At 41.3% G+C, this 20,853-nt stretch overlaps 1 protein-coding gene across 3 annotated transcripts in view; it reads right to left on the bottom strand.

The window, feature by feature from the left end:
- The window catches only part of PKP3 (plakophilin 3), a 57,484-nt gene that overhangs the window by 7,598 nt on the left and 29,033 nt on the right, over window positions 1-20,853 (bottom strand). The window lies entirely within an intron of this gene.

Genomic DNA, 20,853 nt, shown 5'->3' with positions numbered 1-20,853 from the left:
AACGCGAACATATATTAGATAGAACGCGAACATATATTAGATAGAACGCGAACATATATTAGATAGAACGCGAACATATATTAGATAGAACGCGAACATATATTAGATAGAACGCGAACATATATTAGATAGAACGCGAACATATATTAGATAGAACGCGAACATATATTAGATAGAACGCGAACATATATTAGATAGAACGCGAACATATATTAGATAGAACGCGAACATATATTAGATAGAACGCGAACATATATTAGATAGAACGCGAACATATATTAGATAGAATGAGAACATATATTAGATAGAACGAGAACATATATTAGATAGAACGAGAACATATATTAGATAGAACGAGAACATATATTAGATAGAACGAGAACATATATTAGATAGAACGCGAACATATATTAGATAGAACGCGAACATATATTAGATAGAATGAGAACATATATTAGATAGAACGAGAACATATATTAGATAGAACGCGAACATATATTAGATAGAACGAGAACATATATTAGATAGAACGCGAACATATATTACATAGAACGCGAACATATATTAGATAGAACGCGAACATATATTACATAGAACGAGAACATATATTAGATAGAACGAGAACATATATTACATAGAACGCGAACATATATTAGATAGAACGCGAACATATATTAGATAGAACGCGAACATATATTAGATAGAACGCGAACATATATTAGATAGAATGAGAACATATATTACATAGAACGAGAACATATATTACATAGAACGAGAACATATATTAGATAGAACATGTTGAATTTAGTAAATTAAAGAAATACTTCGGACTCTAATTTGCTCTATATGTCCAGTTACAATGTATCGGGATTATTTTACTTAGAAAGTGAAGAAAAAAGTACATTTCCACAATATTGGCCAAAATAGTGGGAATGAGTTGGAGAATGTTTCAGTTTAGCGATTTTCAGATACAATTTATTCACTTTGAATTCCTGACATTTGGCGCATTTGTTTAGAACCCTTTCAGTTTGACATACCGTATATAAAACACAGACTGTTCGAGAACCTGCAGTATTTCATTGTAGGCTTTCTGGTTCCCAGCTACTGAGATTCTTTGGATTGTGGATTATATCAGGTCTTTAAGCATAACATCGGCAATAGATATTCTCATCCCTCATGTGCAGAGACATTGGAAATTAAAGAGAACTTGCCTCTTTCCCTTAGAACACGTCTGAAGCATGAATTGTCTTGACTCCTCTATCTGGCTTGGTCATGTGACGTCAGATGTCCACGAGGACATTATTATTATTATTATTATTGGTATTTATTTAGCGCCAGCTAATTCCGCAGCGCTTTACATCAAACACCTTCCCTGTAAGAATCGTTTGATTGGACAAGAAACACAAAAAGATCAGCAGGCCAGATAACGCGGGAGGGGGGAGCTGCCAGGACTGAGAGAGGGCATTAGAAAACGGGTATCCCCATTCTATGTATTAAACTTAGGGGCCCTCCAATAGAACTACATAGTAATACTGGTTTGTATTCTTGGAAATAGCTCAGACCAGGTTACTACCATGTGGAATAGTAAGTACCCCCCCATTTCCTATAAGCACACGCATTACACGTCCAATTTGTTTTCGTGTTGGGGAGAGAACCACCCCTAGTTCTACGTATTATTTATTTTTAGACAAATTGCCATAATGACAGACAACGCAGAGCAGGACTGCACATCATGTACCTATATATAGACATGTAGGAGAAGGATGTGAATAGACCGCTTTCAGCTTTACTCATTATATTGCTGAAGCTTGTAAACATCACATGCTTCTTACAGAATTGTTGAGGAGTGGGGGCCTCTGGCTTCAGGTTTTCAGGTACTGGTTCTGATCTTTCAGTATCAGGTCTATCCATGCAGCCCCTCCAATTACATCCCTTTCCGGGGGATCATTGGGGAGACCCTTCAGCTTTGTCGCAGCCGAGGTACTTGGCATTACACCATCCAGGCATATAAAGACTTGGCAAAGCAGTTCCAACTTAAGTATCATTCAAAACACACACAGAACGGACCATGTAAAACACTGGTTAGATTCCCCGCCATCCAGCATGAATGTGACTACGCACATTAAATGGGTTATTGGCACATCTCTACTTGATTGCTGTTTTGTACGGCACACCTTCTCATTAAAACAGGAATGAGTCTACCTGTCCGCATTCTCTCCGCCTTGGGTGGAGTCATGCATCTAGAAATTCCCATACATTCTGTAAATATCATTATATGTCCAGTACTATAATGTTATCACAATGACTAAATAAAAGTAATGAGTGAGATATTAATTAGACTTATATTACAAATTGCCTAATGTTTATATGATGAGTAATATCACCTTCATACTTGCAGAATGATGTCATTTCAAGGAAAGATTTAGGCAAGAAATTAGATATTAATTACATGTGGATCGATTTCTATTATTATCAAGATTGTGCATTATGAGAGCGCTGATGTTCCTGACCCGTCCACTCAAACAATCCATCATTAGGTGAAATGGGATTCACTCTGGTCTCCCTACATGACAGCGTACCTTGTTTAGCCCCTGGGAGGAGATAGCACCTGGGGAGAAGAGCCAAATTCACTACACACCGTGCCACTTCCCAAAGGCATTCTGATGTCACAGCTGTTAAAACCCAATGTAATCCACTCAATTATAAAAAAAAGCAAGTTGTCATTTCAGTTGAATTTGCAGTTCCTTCTTGCGGCCTCTAGCAGCTGCGAGAATCTTTGCACAGAGTTCAGAGAGATTTTCTAGCAATGTCAATAAAATACTGTGTTTTCAGAGTTTACAATCAGGGAAAACGCCATTAAACGCGCACCTCCAATTACTACTGAGACTCATTGGTTACAAAAGATAATGATAGGGCACTTAGGAGGGCGATGGGGCAATTAGGAGGGCGATGGGGCAATTAGGAGGGCGATGGGGCAATTAGGAGGGCGATGGGGCAATTAGGAGGGCGATCGGGCAATTAGGAGGGCGATCGGGCAATTAGGAGGGCAATGGGGCAATTAGGATTAAGGATACTTGTTTTTTGAAAGAGAGAGGAGACTGGTATCACACAGAAAGAGAGAGAAAGGGGAAACAAAACAAACACAAACGGTTTGAATTGCCGGCAGCTATAGCACAGTAATTGTGCGGCGCGGCCCATCTGACAGAAGATCGAGTTACCATTTACACTCTATGAAGTAGCGTCTCCATCTGTCAGTACTTTATAAATAAATGATATTGATCACTACATAGTTACATAGGCGGAAAAGAGACACGTGTCCTTTACGTGTATTTACACTCTTGTACTTCGTCATGAGGGGATTAAAACGATCCTTATTTGAAAGCCCAGATAACTGCAGGTTTAGGAGAAGGCCGTATCTTAAAAATATAGAATCCGATACTTCGAAATTTAAACCTTTAACATAAACTTTAACTTGGCAACAAAATGTATCAAGGAATATTATTTATGCATTGCTGGCCGATTGTTCCTTTTGTTTTGGGACAGGAATACACAAACTGAACTTCCATTGCAAAGCATAGTATGACCTTGAAATTTCTGAATATTAATCTCTGGAGGAATGGATTAGAATTTAACCAGCCTCTCACTAGACATCAAAAAAAAAAAAAAAAAAAAAAAAGGAAGTCTCAAAGCACATACCAGCTGAAAAACAAACAAAAAGCGAATGAGGGCTGGCAATTGATTGGCTAAGGGCATGTACGACCATTAAGGCACACATTCCACAAAGATCTCAGTGTGGATGGTCCTACACTTGCGGCATATGGGTTTGACAGATGGAGGCTGCAAACACCTCCAAAGTGTTCCCATTTAGATTAACATTGAGATTGCAGTCCATAACCAGTAAACATTATCAGTGCTGGGCCATTATAGACTGATACAATGTTTACACCTGATGTATCACTAACATTCTAACCAGTAAACATTATCAGTGCTGGGCCATTATAGACCGATACAATGTTTACACCTAATGTATCACTAACATTCTAACCAGTAGACATTATCAGTGCTGGGCTAGTATAGACCGATACAATGTTTACAACTAATGTATCACTAACATTCTTACCAGTAAACATTACATAGAAACATAGAATGTGACGGCAGATAAGAACCATTCGGCCCATCTAGTCTGCCCAATTTTCTAAATACTTTCATTAGTCCCTGGCATTATCTTATAGTTAGGATAGCCTGATGCCTATCCCACACATGCTTAAACTCCTTTACTGTGTTAACCTCTACCACTTCAGCTGGAAGGCTATTCCATGCATCCACTACCCTCTTAGTAAAGTAATACTTCCTGATATTATTTTTAAACCTTTGTCCCTCTAATTTAAGACTATGTCCTCTTGTTGTGGTAGTTTTTCTTCTTTTACATATAGTCTCCTCCTTTACTGTGTTGATTCCTTTTATGTATTTAAATGTTTCTATCATATGCCCCCTGTCTTGTCTTTCCTCCAAGCTATACATGTTAAGATCCTTTAACCTTTCCTGGTAAGTTTTATCCTGCAATCCATGAACCAGTTTAGTAGCCCTTCTCTGAACTCTCTCTAAGGTATCAATATCCTTCTGAAGATACGGTCTCCAGTACTGCGTACAGTACTCCAAGTGAGGTCTCACCAGTGTTCTGTACAATGGCATGAGCACTTCCCTCTTTCTACTGCTAATGCCTCTCCCTATACAACCAAGCATTCTGCTAGCATTTCCTGCTGCTCTATTACATTGTCTGCCTACCTTTAAGTCCTCAGAAATAATCACCCCTAAATCCCTTTCCTCAGATGTTGAGGTTAGGACTCTATCAAATATTCTGTACTCTGCCCTTGGGTTTTTACTTCCAAGATTCATTATCTTGCACTTATCCACATTAAATGTCAGTTGCCACAACTCTGACCATTTTTCTAGTTTACCTAAATCATTAGCCATTTGGCTTATCCCTCCTGGAACATCAACCCTGTTACATATCTTAGTATCATCCACAAAAAGACACACCTTACCATCAAGACCTTCTGCAATATCACTAATAAAAATATTAAAGAGAATGGGTCCAAGTACAGATCCCTGAGGTACCCCACTGGTGACAAGCCCAAGCTTCGAACATACTCCATCGACTACAACCCTCTGTTGCCTGTCACTCAGCCACTGCCTTACCAATTCAACAATATTGGAATCCAAACTCAAAGATTGCAGTGCTGGGCTAGTATAGACTGATACAAAGTTTACACCTGATGTATCACCAACATTCTAACCAGTAAACATTATCAGTGCCGGGCTAGTATAGACCGATACAATGTTTACACCTGATGTATCACTAACATTCTAACCAGTAAACATTATCAGTGCTGGGCTAGTATAGACCGATACAACGTTTACACCTGATGTATCACTCTCACTGTTACAGTATTGTGCCAACACAGACCTATCCCGATACATTGTGCCCTATTGTAAGTGAATTCTCCAGACGCTGCTCTGCTCCTGTAATGAATTTATAATGGGGGCTCGAGTCCCAAGGTGTTAAACCATTTTTGGATTCCTTCTGGTGACTGGTTGAGAGTGTCATCTGACCCTTTGCGAATAGCAATACGTACTAAATATCTTAGCAAATTATACCGATGATTAATTGCATCCATTGAACAATAAGTCTGACCAGCAATGCTCAGTGAACAAAACATGTGTGCTAGCAATGATGAAGGTATAGGACAAGAATGTTAAATGTTTGAGTCTAAAATTCAACAGAAATCAACCAAAACAACAAATGCCAAATCCATTGTCATTCACCCAGTGACCTCTTCGATGCCATTCTCCTCACTACAGCAGTATTATTAATCCTATGTGACGAATGGAACCACGGCCAAGTGCTTAACTTCTGCTTCTCAGCTACGGCAGGACAATGGTTTGTCCTCAAAAAGAAGGTACAGCTGCTTTAATTCTGAGGCTGGGAAACATGAAATAGTTGGCTCTATTTGGCCTCCAGTCTGGAGTGTTCTTTTAAATTTGTCTTTTAGCTTCTACCAGTTCTACTTCAGTATTCAAGCTCTGCCCCTTCCTTACTTTCCACACATTTTATTATTATTATTATTATTCTGTTTAAAATGCATTTTTTATTGTGTAGAATGTGTTCATTAAAATTTGCATGAGTATTTTCCCAAACCCTTAAAGGGACACTATAGGCCCCCCAGACCACTTAAGCTCATTGAATCGGTTTGGGTGCAGTGTCCCTGGTCCCTGAACCCGGTAATTGTAATCGCACCATGGGGAGGGAGGGCATTCTAGGGAACTATAACTTTATTTTCCTTTAAATCTCACCTTTCGTTAGATGCAGAACTGCAGCTAAGGAAAATTCACCCCCTATTATTGCAATCAAAATGTTCTCATAAAGAAACACTTCCGACTGCTCTTCATTTCAAAGTGTGTCCTAAAAATGGGTGACTGACATTTGTAGATTAAAATATAAATGAAATCATAATTTAGGGCTGTATTAGTTAAATACTAATTGTATGTGTCCATTGAAATGGTGACTCTTTTAGGGCTGAACCAAACACTGGATGAGTCGGACTTTAGTTATTCCATATAAGCGGTTTGACAGGTGCTTGCCTCACAGTGCTATTACATTATATGTTTATTATAACTCCTACAAACCTCAACCAAAATCTCCCAAAGCATGATAGGAGTTACAGTCTCACAGTGGCAGACAATGGCCTGCATAGCTATGGAAATCTATATCCATGTTTCCCCCGAGCTACTGCTGGCTGTGTGACAGTAATGGGGAGAAACTGTGCAGTCTGTCCAGTGTGTCTGGGGAGCACGCGGTGTGTGCCGATACCGGACACAAACATTGCAACATTGCAGAAAAACAGCAATACCAGCCAGGAAGAGAATATAGCAGCTGGCTCTATATAAATATCAATAATATCAATAAACGAGTGGACTGCAGTGTACATTACAGGAGCAGAGTTTACAATATATTCTGTTTCATGTTAATCATTTATCCGAAATAGGTTATGAGTAAATTGTCATAGGGTGTACAGTGGTAAATGGGAGGCTGTAACATATTTACAATGTGAAATAAGGAGTGATCAGGAAATAAAAGATGGTTTGTGAACTTTGCTTTTAGAAATATCCAGGGCTGTAGTAGTACGGCTTGACTTTAAATTGCCAAATGTCAGATACAGATTAAAAGAACCAACACTGTATGTTGTAGTAGTTACGGTGCCAAACATGCATTGGCACTCACACAATGCAAGTAGTCAAACCATTTTAGAATGCAGGCCGAGCACTATTACTGCCTTCAGAGAGCCGGAAACTCTCAGCGAAGCGACTACCTGACGCACTCAGCTCTACTGAGCTAAGCCGTACAGTGCGGGGCTAGTCATTGGCTAACAGAAGCAGGAGATTTTTGGCTCTCTGAAGACTGAAGAGGAGGGTGATGGCGGCTTCTGGCAGATCCCAGCAGGGAAGCCAAACTGCTCTAAAAATGCAGTTGTGGTTATGGTGCTTGAAGTGTTCCTTAAAGACACCACTACAAGTTCTAGAACACCTTTGTTAACATTCAGATGAATTAAGAATGATATATTGAAAAGCGATATAACAAAGCCTATAGAATTCTCACAATGTATGGACTTTTTACTAAAAAAATGAAACAAAACATGCGTGATCAGGCTCACTGCTCTCATGCTGGACAGCACAACTCTACACCAGAAAATGTGTGAATATTTACCCTGTGTATCCAGTGGGCAGGAAACTGGTGAATATTTACCCTGTGTATCCAGTGGGCAGGAAACTGGTGAATATTTACCCTGTGTATCCAATGGGCAGGAAACTGGTGAATATTTACCCTGTGTATCCAATGGGAAGGAAACTGGTGAATATTTACCCCGTGTATCCAATGGGCAGGAAACTGGTGAATATTTACCCTGTGTATCCAATGGGAGGGAAACTGGTGAATATTTACCCTGTGTATCCAATGGGAAGGAAACTGGTGAATATTTACCCTGTGTATCCAATGGGAGGGAAACTGGTGAATATTTACCCTGTGCATCCAATGGGAGGGAAACTGGTGAATATTTACCCCGTGTATCCAATGGGAAGGAAACTGGTGAATATTTACCCTGTGTATCCCATGGGAGGGAAACTGGTGAATATTTACCCTGTGTATCCAGTGGGAAGGAAACTGGTGAATATTTACCCTGTGTATCCAATGGGCAGGAAACTGGTGAATATTTACCCTGTGTATCCAATGGGCAGGAAACTGGTGAATATTTACCCTGTGTATCCCATGGGAGGGAAACTTGTGAATATTTACCCTGTGTATCCAATGGGAGGGAAACTGGTGAATATTTACCCCGTGTATCCAATGGGAAGGAAACTGGTGAATATTTACCCTGTGTATCCAATGGGCAGGAAACTGGTGAATATTTACCCCGTGTATCCAATGGGAAGGAAACTGGTGAATATTTACCCTGTGTATCCAATGGGAAGGAAACTGGTGAATATTTACCCTGTGTATCCCGTGGGCAGGAAACTGGTGAATATTTACCCTGTGTATCCAATGGGCAGGAAACTGGTGAATATTTACCCTGTGTATCCAATGGGAAGGAAACTGGTGAATATTTACCCTGTGTATCCAATGGGCAGGAAACTGGTGAATATTTACCCTGTGTATCTAGTGGGAGGGAAACTGGTGAATATTTACCCTGTGTATCCCATGGGAAGGAAACTGGTGAATATTTACCCTGTGTATCCAATGGGCAGGAAACTGGTGAATATTTACCCTGTGTATCTAGTGGGAGGGAAACTGGTGAATATTTACCCTGTGTATCCAATGGGAAGGAAACTGGTGAATATTTACCCTGTGTATCCAATGGGAAGGAAACTGGTGAATATTTACCCTGTGTATCCAATGGGCAGGAAACTGGTGAATATTTACCCTGTGTATCTAGTGGGAGGGAAACTGGTGAATATTTACCCTGTGTATCCAATGGGAAGGAAACTGGTGAATATTTACCCTGTGTATCCAGTGGGCAGGAAACTGGTGAATATTTACCCTGTGTATCCAATGGGCATGAAACTGGTGAATATTTACCCTGTGTATCCAATGGGCAGGAAACTGGTGAATATTTACCCTGTGTATCCAGTGGGAAGGAAACTGGTGAATATTTACCCTGTGTATCCAATGGGCAGGAAACTGGTGAATATTTACCCTGTGTATCCAATGGGCATGAAACTGGTGAATATTTACCCTGTGTATCCAATGGGCAAGAAACTGGTGAATATTTACCCTGTGTATCCAATGGGAAGGAAACTGGTGAATATTTACCCTGTGTATCCAATGGGCATGAAACTGGTGAATATTTACCCTGTGTATCCAGTGGGCAGGAAACTGGTGAATATTTACCCTGTGTATCCAATGGGAAGGAAACTGGTGAATATTTACCCCGTGTATCCCATGGGCAGGAAACGGGTGAATATTTACCCTGTGTATCCAATGGGCAGGAAACTGGTGAATATTTACCCTGTGTATCCAATGGGCAGGAAACTGGTGAATATTTACCCTGTGTATCCAATGGGCATGAAACTGGTGAATATTTACCCTGTGTATCCAGTGGGAAGGAAACTGGTGAATATTTACCCTGTGTATCCAATGGGCAGGAAACTGGTGAATATTTACCCTGTGTATCCAATGGGAGGGAAACTGGTGAATATTTACCCTGTGTATCCAATGGGCAGGAAACTGGTGAATATTTACCCTGTGTATCCAGTGGGAAGGAAACTGGTGAATATTTACCCTGTGTATCCAATGGGCAGGAAACTGGTGAATATTTACCCTGTGTATCCCATGGGAGGGAAACTGGTGAATATTTACCCTGTGTATCCAGTGGGAAGGAAACTGGTGAATATTTACCCTGTGTATCCAATGGGCATGAAACTGGTGAATATTTACCCTGTGTATCCAATGGGCAGGAAACTGGTGAATATTTACCCCGTGTATCCAATGGGAAGGAAACTGGTGAATATTTACCCTGTGTATCCAATGGGCATGAAACTGGTGAATATTTACCCTGTGTATCCGGTGGGAAGGAAACTGGTGAATATTTACCCTGTGTATCCAGTGGGAAGGAAACTGGTGAATATTTACCCTGTGTATCCAGTGGGGAGGTAGCTTTCTCCAACAATAGTTACCAGCACACCAGAACATCTTCACTATGATCTAAATGGTTTAGCGAAATCTACTGCCAAAATAAATCTAATCTGCCAGTATGAGCAAATAGATTGTTTCCATTCTGTCCTTCTCTTGGGGATGCTTAAAATTTGGAAAAATAAGAGGTTTATCAGAAAATTGTGCTCGGTTTAGACAAAAGATTTTGAACTTGCTATTCAGCTTATCTGGATATTTAGATATTTCAGATCTTAAATAAAATTTGCAGCCATTTGGATTTTAGAAAAAGGTAACGTTACTATTCTAGTGACTATAATCCATGGGAGAAATACCTCCTCCTGAAGTGGAATTGCCTGTGTATGGAGTTTCTATTTTGCACTTTATCTAGAATTGGTAAAAACCAAGCTTTTCTCTGACACAAGGAAGGTGATATTTAGGGACACATACAGATTACAGAGGGAACTCGCTTACTATCTAGATGCCCACCCCCTGTGTGATCTAACAATAACTAAATAAATAAATAAATATAAGGTTTTATTGACGCAATGGTCTTCGTGCTGCTGCTCCGTCTCTTAATGATCTCAGTCAATCCAATGCTTCCCCGTGGAAAAATTGCATGTGTTCCAGGAGACCCCATGTAACTCATAATGCAAAGACTATCTGAATACTTTAATAACATCTTCCTGATTACACGTTGGATTCATTGGCATAACTGATATGAGGATCCATTATATATTTGTAGGTGTTCTGCATACATTTTATTTTCAAAATACTCTAAAACTGCATCCCTCCATGCAAGTGGACTGTACACATCGACCGTTCTTGTAATCAGAGCTTACACCCAGTTTACACCCAGTATATAAAGTGCACAGAAGGTTTTATCGCAGCCTTATAAAGTGAGGTGTCTGAGGAAGTGCCTTGAACAAAATCAAACACGCTAGCGACTCCCTTCTTTGCACATTAAGTCCAATCTCCAAATGGAATTTTGTTTTTTAATTAAGCGGATTTAAATCTATTGGCGTGCGGCATTGGCGTGCGGCATTCAAATCCTGTATACAGGACCTGGTGCTGGCTGGCGATGCGTTGAAAATTGGATTTTGTTCCTCATTATTTAAAATTAGCAATTTTTTAAGTCAAGCTTAGATGGCATTTATGAGCTTTGATGCAGAGTGTCTGCCGCATCCCTGTATAGGTCACATTTCATGTTAAAGGGACACTATAGTCACCAGAAAAGGCAGTGTTTACATGACTATAAAAAAAAAAACCATTTATATGTATATTTAAATAAACGGTGGGTATTTAGTTTCCTCCAATGGCCATTAGAGGGAATGCCCACCTGCCACATCAAGACAAACCTCTCAGGTGGGTCCTACACTAACCATTCACCCTGCTTCCTTGAGCTTCAGGCAAAGATATCTCTAATGAGACAGAAAGGGGTATTATTATTAACCCTTAATAGGGAACACATGGGATGGGCGGCAGCATTGTAACATAGCTGTGTGATACAAAGTAAATACAAATATACAAAAATAAGTCCTCTGCTCAAACTCCCACCACTCCTGGGCGGTGGCAAGGATCACAGCATACATCAGTCCCAATACATACAGTAAAAAAAAAAAAAAAAAGGTTACCTGCACACCTATTCCTCCCCCTCATCCCCCAGCATGGTAAAGGGTTAAATAACCCTTCATTTACTTGCTAAATCTCAGCACAGAGATCCCTCTTCACTGGTCTGCAGTCTGCCTCCTCTATAGTCATTTGATGGGGAGGGGGACACAAATGCTCATTTACGGTGCGTGAATCAGGCCTTCCCCACAGGAAAGCATTGCACCCAGACCACTTCAATGAAATGTTTTTAAAGTTTTATAACTAAATAATTTGGAAAAAAAATTCTAACAGTAAAAAGCTTATTAAATCGAGAAGGTTCACTGTGCAGGTTAATCCATTCTTCATACACTGGTGCTTTTATCCAAGTGCCAAAATACCAATTTTACCCCACGGAGGGAAGGGAGGAGAACAGGAAAATAACGTTAAGAGGTACAGTAAGCAATATTTTGGTGAAAATAAGGGAATATATAGCTGTATTCAGGAAAACAATAAAAACGACACGTTTTATATACATAACACCAACCGGTATTTTCCTTATTCCAGAATGTTTCTAAATTTACATTTTGTGGACATGGTGTACATTTTTGTGATAATGTGATACACTTCCATACAAACGGTGGGTGAGAAGGAATTATCTCGTATTGGGAAATATACCTCCTGCTAAGAACGCAGCCACCAGTGGAAAACACAGAGCCACACCTTGGTCACACAGCGTTTGGGAAACGCAGATAAAAAGGTCCTTTAATAGAATGAGGAAGGGGAGAACACTCACCACCTCATGCAGCGTTAAGGATCTTCTCAAAGATTAGGAAGGATGTAAAGTCCTGTTTAACAAGTTTATTAAGCAGGCTTCACTTTTTCTTTTTGTGTTACTACATAACGAGAAGCACACTTAAATGAATGGAGTACTTCCATATGGATGAATGGAGACGTATTGAACAGAGGGACACACCTGTGCCTGGCTGGGAGCCCAGTGCATGACGGTGAATAATACGGCTTGCGCTTTAAATCCTGCGGGTTTCCTTCATTTAATTCTATTATAAGCAATATATACTATGGACAATTGGGGTGATTTTGCAGATTTAAATGGTTATTGTAAACCTTTCCCCCCCCCCCCCTTCATGTTTTTAATTTAGAGGGCTCCATTGGACCTTATTTTATATTTCCAGCTCTGGCTTTTCGTTAAATACCCTTCAAAATAAGCCAAAACTTACCTGGAACGCAGCACCTGGCAGGAAATCCACGCTCCGTCTGTGATTACCAACACCGACTCATGGCCCATTAAAAGACTCTCATGGAGGGTTACTTGATTGGACCATTGCAGGCAGTTAGAAGGAGGGTAGGAGGGTATGTTTGGCACATCATAAAAAATAAACAGTAATGTTAAGGGTATAGGGAGGCAGGAACGAGGGCGGGAGGGGAGACGTGCTGACAACAGATGTCCTTTTTGCACAGAATTGATATTAGGTGGTTTCTGAGTCACGTGTCAGGGGAGCAGGTAAGCCCCCGGCACATAAACGCAAAAGTCTCTGAATATGGAGTGTTTCAAGCCGAAACGCTGCACTCTCACCACCACGATCAATTCTAAAAGCAGAAGTGGTCATGGTGATTAGAGTAACACGTTTAACAAATGAGTTATTCATGGAAGTATGAATTCAAAGGCAATTTCAGATTTGTGGCTAAAATAGCTGAACGGTCAAGTTTCTCTAAAAAAATTAAAAAAGCCATTTCCAGTTTGCCGATTTTGACTTTACTTTGATTTCTCACATTAGTAAATAACCCGGTAAAGTTCCAACCCCTAGTGGAGACCTTGACCTTAACTCCCAAACAGCAGAGAACTGAGCAGTGAGGCTGCATATCTATACACCAAAACTGCTTTATTAAACTAAAGTTGTTTTGGTGATTATAGTGTCCCTATGAAGGGCGCTAACACAACATTGATGCATTTGATTTTGAACTTATTAATGTGCTGTGTTTTAAAGTTTTTGCAATTCAGAAATAAAATCAATTATTTGCAGAATTTTTCTCCCAATTCGTGCTTCCTTTGCAATGCCCAATTATTATTATTTATTTATTTTTTAAATGTCCTTATGTACTGACACAGCTCTGCCAAAAAACCACAATTGGGTAAGCTGACCGTCTGGAAGTCAAGCTGCCTGCATTAAAAGAAGACGAGACCCGGGCAGAAACGTTGTCATTCTATCAATACCAGTATGATAAGGCATCAAAGGAATTAAAAAACAATTTGAGCCTTGTACCCTGGAGAGTTCCTTTCAGGGTTAATAGGTCTGAGCTTCAAATCACAGCGTTTCCCGTGTTCACAAGAAGTACACTTTCCCTTTTTAAAGAGCTCAGAACCATTTCCACTTGGCTTCAGCAACACTCAATAACGTTTAACATGCAGTAATAGAATCAACATTAATTCATCTACACCTCCCCATTGCAAGATAAGGCTGTACGCACATATACTCTATTTAATAAATGGAAATAAATGAAAAAATAAAGAATAAAAAACAAAACACATTTTAAAGGGACAACATACAGAGGTGTTCCGAATAGGACATGCTGAAGTGTAACTTTGAAAGCGGTTTCACACATTTACCGTCTTTACTGCTACGCTGTGGGCGTCAGAACAATGTCAGTGAAATACCTTCAGTCACATTGATAAAGAATCTGGTTAGCAAACTGTATCACATTGTTTGTGTACAGAGGCCCAGAGAAGCCGTGGATCTTTAATATTTTTCTGTTTTGTTACAGTGAGAAAACAAGCGGCTTTCTCGACACATTTAAAGAATATTACGGCCTCTTTGGGCTTCCTGTACGTTCTCACGACAGACGCTTTTTAAAGCTACCGGATGAATGGTGGGATTGCGCTCCAATTAGGGAAGCGTGGGATCAATTTTTGGGTCATATAAATAACCTTTTGGATATCACGCATATCTGGACTCCAGATATTTTGCTCTTACATTTAAATCTTCCGCAATTAACTAAAGATAAGAAATGTTTGCTGATTCACGCTTTGATGGCTTTTAAGATGTCCATAGCAAGAAACTGGAAAACGACCTCAATTGATTCATGGCTGCATATTAAGGCAATCATTATAACCCAATGGAAAATGGAAAGGGGTATAGCCTCCAATTTAAGTATTAATATTCGTCAATGTGAGATCTGGGATAAATGGATAAAGGTCCTTGAAAACCCAACAGTGGAAAGAATACTGTGACATTAAATAGGAATTTCCAGATTAAGAGTTCATATAAATTATAATATGAATGATAAAGAAAGAAATGTCAACTTTATTGTTTGTTTGTCTGTTTATTTGTTTATTTGTATGAGAGTAGTGATGGAAGTGAGGGACATTTAGCTTCCGGCACTTTCACCTCTAATGATGATTGTATGCTTGAAGTGTATTTCTTGGAGAGCAGTAATATTGTTCAATATTGGTGCTGATATACATGTTGTGGAATATAATAAATATACTTCTTTGTAATTATGCATGTATACAACATATTGTTTTCTGTATGCTTTTTATGTATGTACAATATATTATAAAAAAACACTAATAAATACATTATTTAAAAAAAAAAAAAAGCTACAGGATGAATGAAAGCCAGTTCTTCAAACTTTACAGGAAAAAGTCATGAAAGTCTCCCATTCAAAAATCAATTGGAGCAATAGGAGTACATAGAGTGTACAGTTCCTGATCAAATGCTGATATTCTAGAGTTCTCATCTAACCGTTCTTATAAATCCAGTCAAATTAAAGTCCCAGGATCACCTGTGGTAAAGAAGAGCTCCGTGGATTGGTTTAACACACGATGTAGTAATTGTTGGCAGGGACCAATATGCAGAGGAGGATAAAGATCCCATAGGGACCTGGTAGGTAACCAATTTGCCCACTCCATACCACCTCATTCTTCACATAGGCATGGTGAATAGGGCCCATGCAAATTCATGGTTCTGGGAGCCCTAACTCCTGGACCCCGAGGCATCCACCGAAGATCATTTTATGGTAATCCGACTCTGACAATATGCATAGCAAACAGTCCAAGATCCAGCTGAGTAAAACTGCTGTATATTAAGCTGGGCATTATAGATTTATACTGAGTGACCAGCATGGAATAGGTATTCACCAATAGGACAGGCGCCTGCTCATTAGTCCAATACCCCCACGCCTGCCCACCTTCCAGCATGGAATAGGTATTCACCAATAGGACAGGCGCCTGCTCATTAGCCCAATACCACCACGCCTGCCCACCTTGCAACATGGAATATGTATTCACCAATAGGACAGGCGCCTGCTCATTAGCCCAATACCACCACGCCTGCCCACCTTCCAGCATGGAATAGGTATTCACCAATAGGCCAGGCGCCTGCTCATTAGCCCAATACCACCACGCCTGCCCACCTTCCAACATGGAATAGGTATTCACCAATAGGACAGGCGCGAAAGTCATTTCTCACCATTTAAGTTCTCTATAAAAAGTGATGATGTAAATATTGCCAATAAATAGAACGATGCAGTAACTATACTGCAATGTTATTAATCGGTCAGAATGATAAAAAAAAGGTGCAATGTAGTAAATAATCCGGGTTGGTGAGTTAGAGGTCGGATTGCCTTAGGGTTAGCGAAATGTACCATTAGAGGGGATCCTGTTCTAACTATGCTGTGGATTTCACGTCCTATAATTCCTTTTCTTTACAAACAGTATTTTTAAAGCCATGTCTGTTGGCTGCAGTGTCAAGTTTGCTTTACGGCCAACTATTTCCAAATTCAAGTTTTAAAAGTAAATCATTAATTTTTGGCAGCTTAGGGGTAAAAATCAGTCTGCACCGGAGTGAAACATGTCGGAGTATCCAACAGAAATACAAAGAAATACAAAGACAAACCCTAACGTAACACAAGACGTTCCATATACCATACTGTACCCACAGGCATGTGAATCAAGTCAACCTGAACTGACAGCATGTCAGGCAGGGCCTCCACTACAGCACTCCTACCCAAACAGCCATTTAAATTCATGTATAATTACAATGACAGCACGGCCAAGCGCACTCTGATAACATCCCAAACTAAGCTTTAACTTCCATTCTGTGAGGAACCCAAACGCAGGATTTAAAGCAGAGACCGTGAGGAAGAATTCTTAAAACAACATTGGTTCTAAGCTGGAGCAAACAAGGAGCTATCACCATGGAAACCAAGAGAATGTCTCAACAGTTAGCACCCAAAATAGCACCTTATCTTCAATAATACACTTAAACCCCCCCCCCTGACCCCCCACCACAGGGGAACAAAGCCAGCCTTGCAAATCTGTACACGGAGTTTAACAATTGTGACATCGAGGAGGATAATTTACTGGGAAACAGCTTTACAATAAGGAGGGAGCAGGGAGCGTCCCTGTATAGAACCATCACTGCAATGGACAGACACTACAAATCACAAGCCTGGCCTTTTAGGAGCCATCCCTGCACCAGGCAACAGTCACTGAGCCTTGATAGGATCGCTCACTTTATTGCTGGGACGGTTATGGGATAATAAAACGCTTTCACATTCCCAGAGCAAGTTATTCAGAGCTGGTACTGGGGAATCAGCCAGCGACCCCCAAAATGCCAGACTTTAAACTACCCAACATCATGTTTTATAAACACAAACAAAGCGATCATACAACAATAACAGAATAAAACAATTACGGATGCATTTTGTCACCCAGGCTCAGTATTCAGAAAATTAGATTTACAAATGTGCTTTAAAAGAATTTTTACATCAATCTGGCAATAATGGTCAGTAGTTTAAGGCAGGAAACATACCTGCATTGTGACTTATTGGGACGGTCTTTTTAGATTTAATTTATTATTTCAAGTAAAAAAATTAAATGTATCATAGCCTGTATCAATGATTTTCTAATACATAAATATTAATTAGGAGACAATTAAAGAAACTCCTGGGCGTTTGAGTCACTGGATGGAATTTTACTTTCGAGATTTTAAACGTTTTTGAATGGTTTAACCTTAACGTTCTCCACAGAATGGCAACAATGGAGTCACGTCCCTCTGCCACTGTGCACTACATGAAGTTTTATGGAGGGCGGTGTTGGCGGAGAATGTCAGCTCACGCTCTCAGTCTATCGCTGCTCACCCATTGCACGTTGTAGTACATACGCTTAATTGCAATGGACTTACAGTAATAGGCAGAGGACGTCATCGATAAAAAGGACACCAAAGCCAACAGCCCTGAGGGAAACCAGGAGCAAGCAAGCAGTGCTATGTAACACACCTTAAATGCAATAATAAAAGTCAATGGTAAATAAATAGTCCGTCTGCATTCTGGTGCCTTCGTCCCACAGTTTGAATTAAAATCCTTACACATACAGATGTGTCCATAAAACAATGTGTGTAAAAGCATCCACATGGAACAGCCTGTATGTAAAATGTAGCTATTTGTACGAGCTCACATCAGCTAAGGAGTATTCACAGGGATTTCAATGTTATTGTACTTATCACATATCAAAACGTTAAGTCCATGGTAAATACAAACTTAGAGAAAGGGATAGAAAGTCTCAGCTCACATCGGCCTTTATGTATCGTACACAGCATTCAAAGAAGAACACAGGGAGGCAGTGGGGACAGGAGCTTGGGAGACACCTTCTAAAACTGTCCATACATTCCTGCCACCTAAACCACTTCATTGAGAAGTTATGGGGAGGGAGTGTTTCTTTAAAGTCATTTTCATTGTATCTCCTAGATTACCTTTGCTCTATGAGAGCACCCATCTTAAAGGGATACTAGAGGCAACCAGAGTTCATCTCAAAACATTGCAAACATTGCTACCATGCAAAACATTTGGGGTGCCATGTCCCTGCCTGTGTAACCCTACCATGCAAAACATTTTGGGTGCCATGTCCCTGCCTGTGTAACCCTACCACGCAAAACATTGGGGGTGCCATGTCCCTGTCTGTATAACCCTACCATGCAAAACATTGGGGGTGCCCTGTCCCTGTCTGTGTAACCCTTCCACGCGAAACATTGGGGGTGCCATGTCCCTGTCTGTATAACCCTACCATGCAAAACATTGGGGGTGCCATGTCCCTGCCTGTGTAACCCTACCACGCAAAACATTGGGGGTGCCATGTCCCTGTCTGTATAACCCTACCATTCAAAACATTGGGGGTGCCATGTCCCTGTCTGTATAACCTTACCATGTGAAACATTGGGGGTGCCATGTCCCTGTCTGTATAACCCTACCATGCGAAACATTGGGGGTGCCATGTCCCTGTCTGTGTAACCCTACCACGTGAAACATTGGGGGTGCCATGTCCCTGTCTGTGTAACCCTACAACGTGAAACATTGGGGGTGCCATGTCCCTGTCTGTGTAACCCTACCACGTGAAACATTGGGGGTGCCATGTCCCTGTCTGTGTAACCCTACCACGTGAAACATTGGGGGTGCCATGTCCCTGTCTGTGTAACCCTACCACGTGAAACATTGGGGGTGCCATGTCCCTGTCTGTGTAACCCTACCACATGAAACATTGGGGGTGCCATGTCCCTGTCTGTGTAACCCTACCACGTGAAACATTGGGGGTGCCATGTCCCTGTCTGTGTAACCCTACCACGTGAAACATTGGGGGTGCCATGTCCCTGTCTGTGTAACCCTACCACGTGAAACATTGGGGGTGCCATGTCCCTGTCTGTGTAACCCTACCACATGAAACATTTTGGGTGCCATGTCCCTGTCTGTGAAACCCTACCATGCGAAACATTGGGGGTGCCATGTCCCTGTCTGTGTAACCCTACCACGTGAAACATTGGGGGTGCTATGTCCCTGTCTGTGTAACCCTACCATGCGAAACATTGGGTGTGCCATGTCCCTGTCTGTGTAACCCTACCACGTGAAACATTGGGGGTGCCATGTCCCTGTCTGTGTAACCCTACCTTGCGAAACATTGGGGGTGCCATGTCCCTGTCTGTGTAACCCTACCTTGCGAAACATTGGGGGTGCCATGTCCCTGTCTGTGTAACCCTACCACGTGAAACATTGGGGGTGCTATGTCCCTGTCTGTGTAACCCTACCACGTGAAACATTTGGGGTGCCATGTCCCTGTCTGTGTAACCCTACCATGCGAAACATTGGGGGTGCCATGTCCCTGTCTGTGTAACCCTACCATGCGAAACATTGGGGGTGCTATGTCCGTGTCTATGTAACCCTACCACGTGAAACATTGGGGGTGCCATGTCCCTGTCTGTATAACCTTACCATGTGAAACATTGGGGGTGCCATGTCCCTGTCTGTATAACCCTACCATGCGAAACATTGGGGGTGCCATGTCCCTGTCTGTGTAACCCTACCACGTGAAACATTGGGGGTTCTATGTCCCTGTCTGTGTAACCCTACCACGTGAAACATTGGGGGTGCCATGTCCCTGTCTGTGTAACCCTACAACGTGAAACATTGGGGGTGCCATGTCCCTGTCTGTGTAACCCTACCACGTGAAACATTGGGGGTGCCATGTCCCTGTCTGTGTAACCCTACCACGTGAAACATTGGGGGTGCCATGTCCCTGTCTGTGTAACCCTACCACATGAAACATTGGGGGTGCCATGTCCCTGTCTGTGTAACCCTACCACGTGAAACATTGGGGGTGCCATGTCCCTGTCTGTGTAACCCTACCACATGAAACATTTTGGGTGCCATGTCCCTGTCTGTGTAACCCTACCACATGAAACATTTTGGGTGCCATGTCCCTGTCTGTGAAACCCTACCATGCGAAACATTGGGGGTGCCATGTCCCTGTCTGTGTAACCCTACCACGTGAAACATTGGGGGTGCTATGTCCCTGTCTGTGTAACCCTACCATGCGAAACATTGGGTGTGCCATGTCCCTGTCTGTGTAACCCTACCACGTGAAACATTGGGGGTGCCATGTCCCTGTCTGTGTAACCCTACCTTGCGAAACATTGGGGGTGCCATGTCCCTGTCTGTGTAACCCTACCTTGCGAAACATTGGGGGTGCCATGTCCCTGTCTGTGTAACCCTACCACGTG

The sequence above is a fragment of the Pelobates fuscus genome, chromosome 12 (assembly GCF_036172605.1).
Source record: "Pelobates fuscus isolate aPelFus1 chromosome 12, aPelFus1.pri, whole genome shotgun sequence".
Classification (NCBI taxonomy): Eukaryota; Metazoa; Chordata; class Amphibia; order Anura; family Pelobatidae; genus Pelobates; species Pelobates fuscus.
Note: the sequence above shows the minus strand (reverse complement) of the source record. Positions and strands in the feature narration are given on the sequence as shown.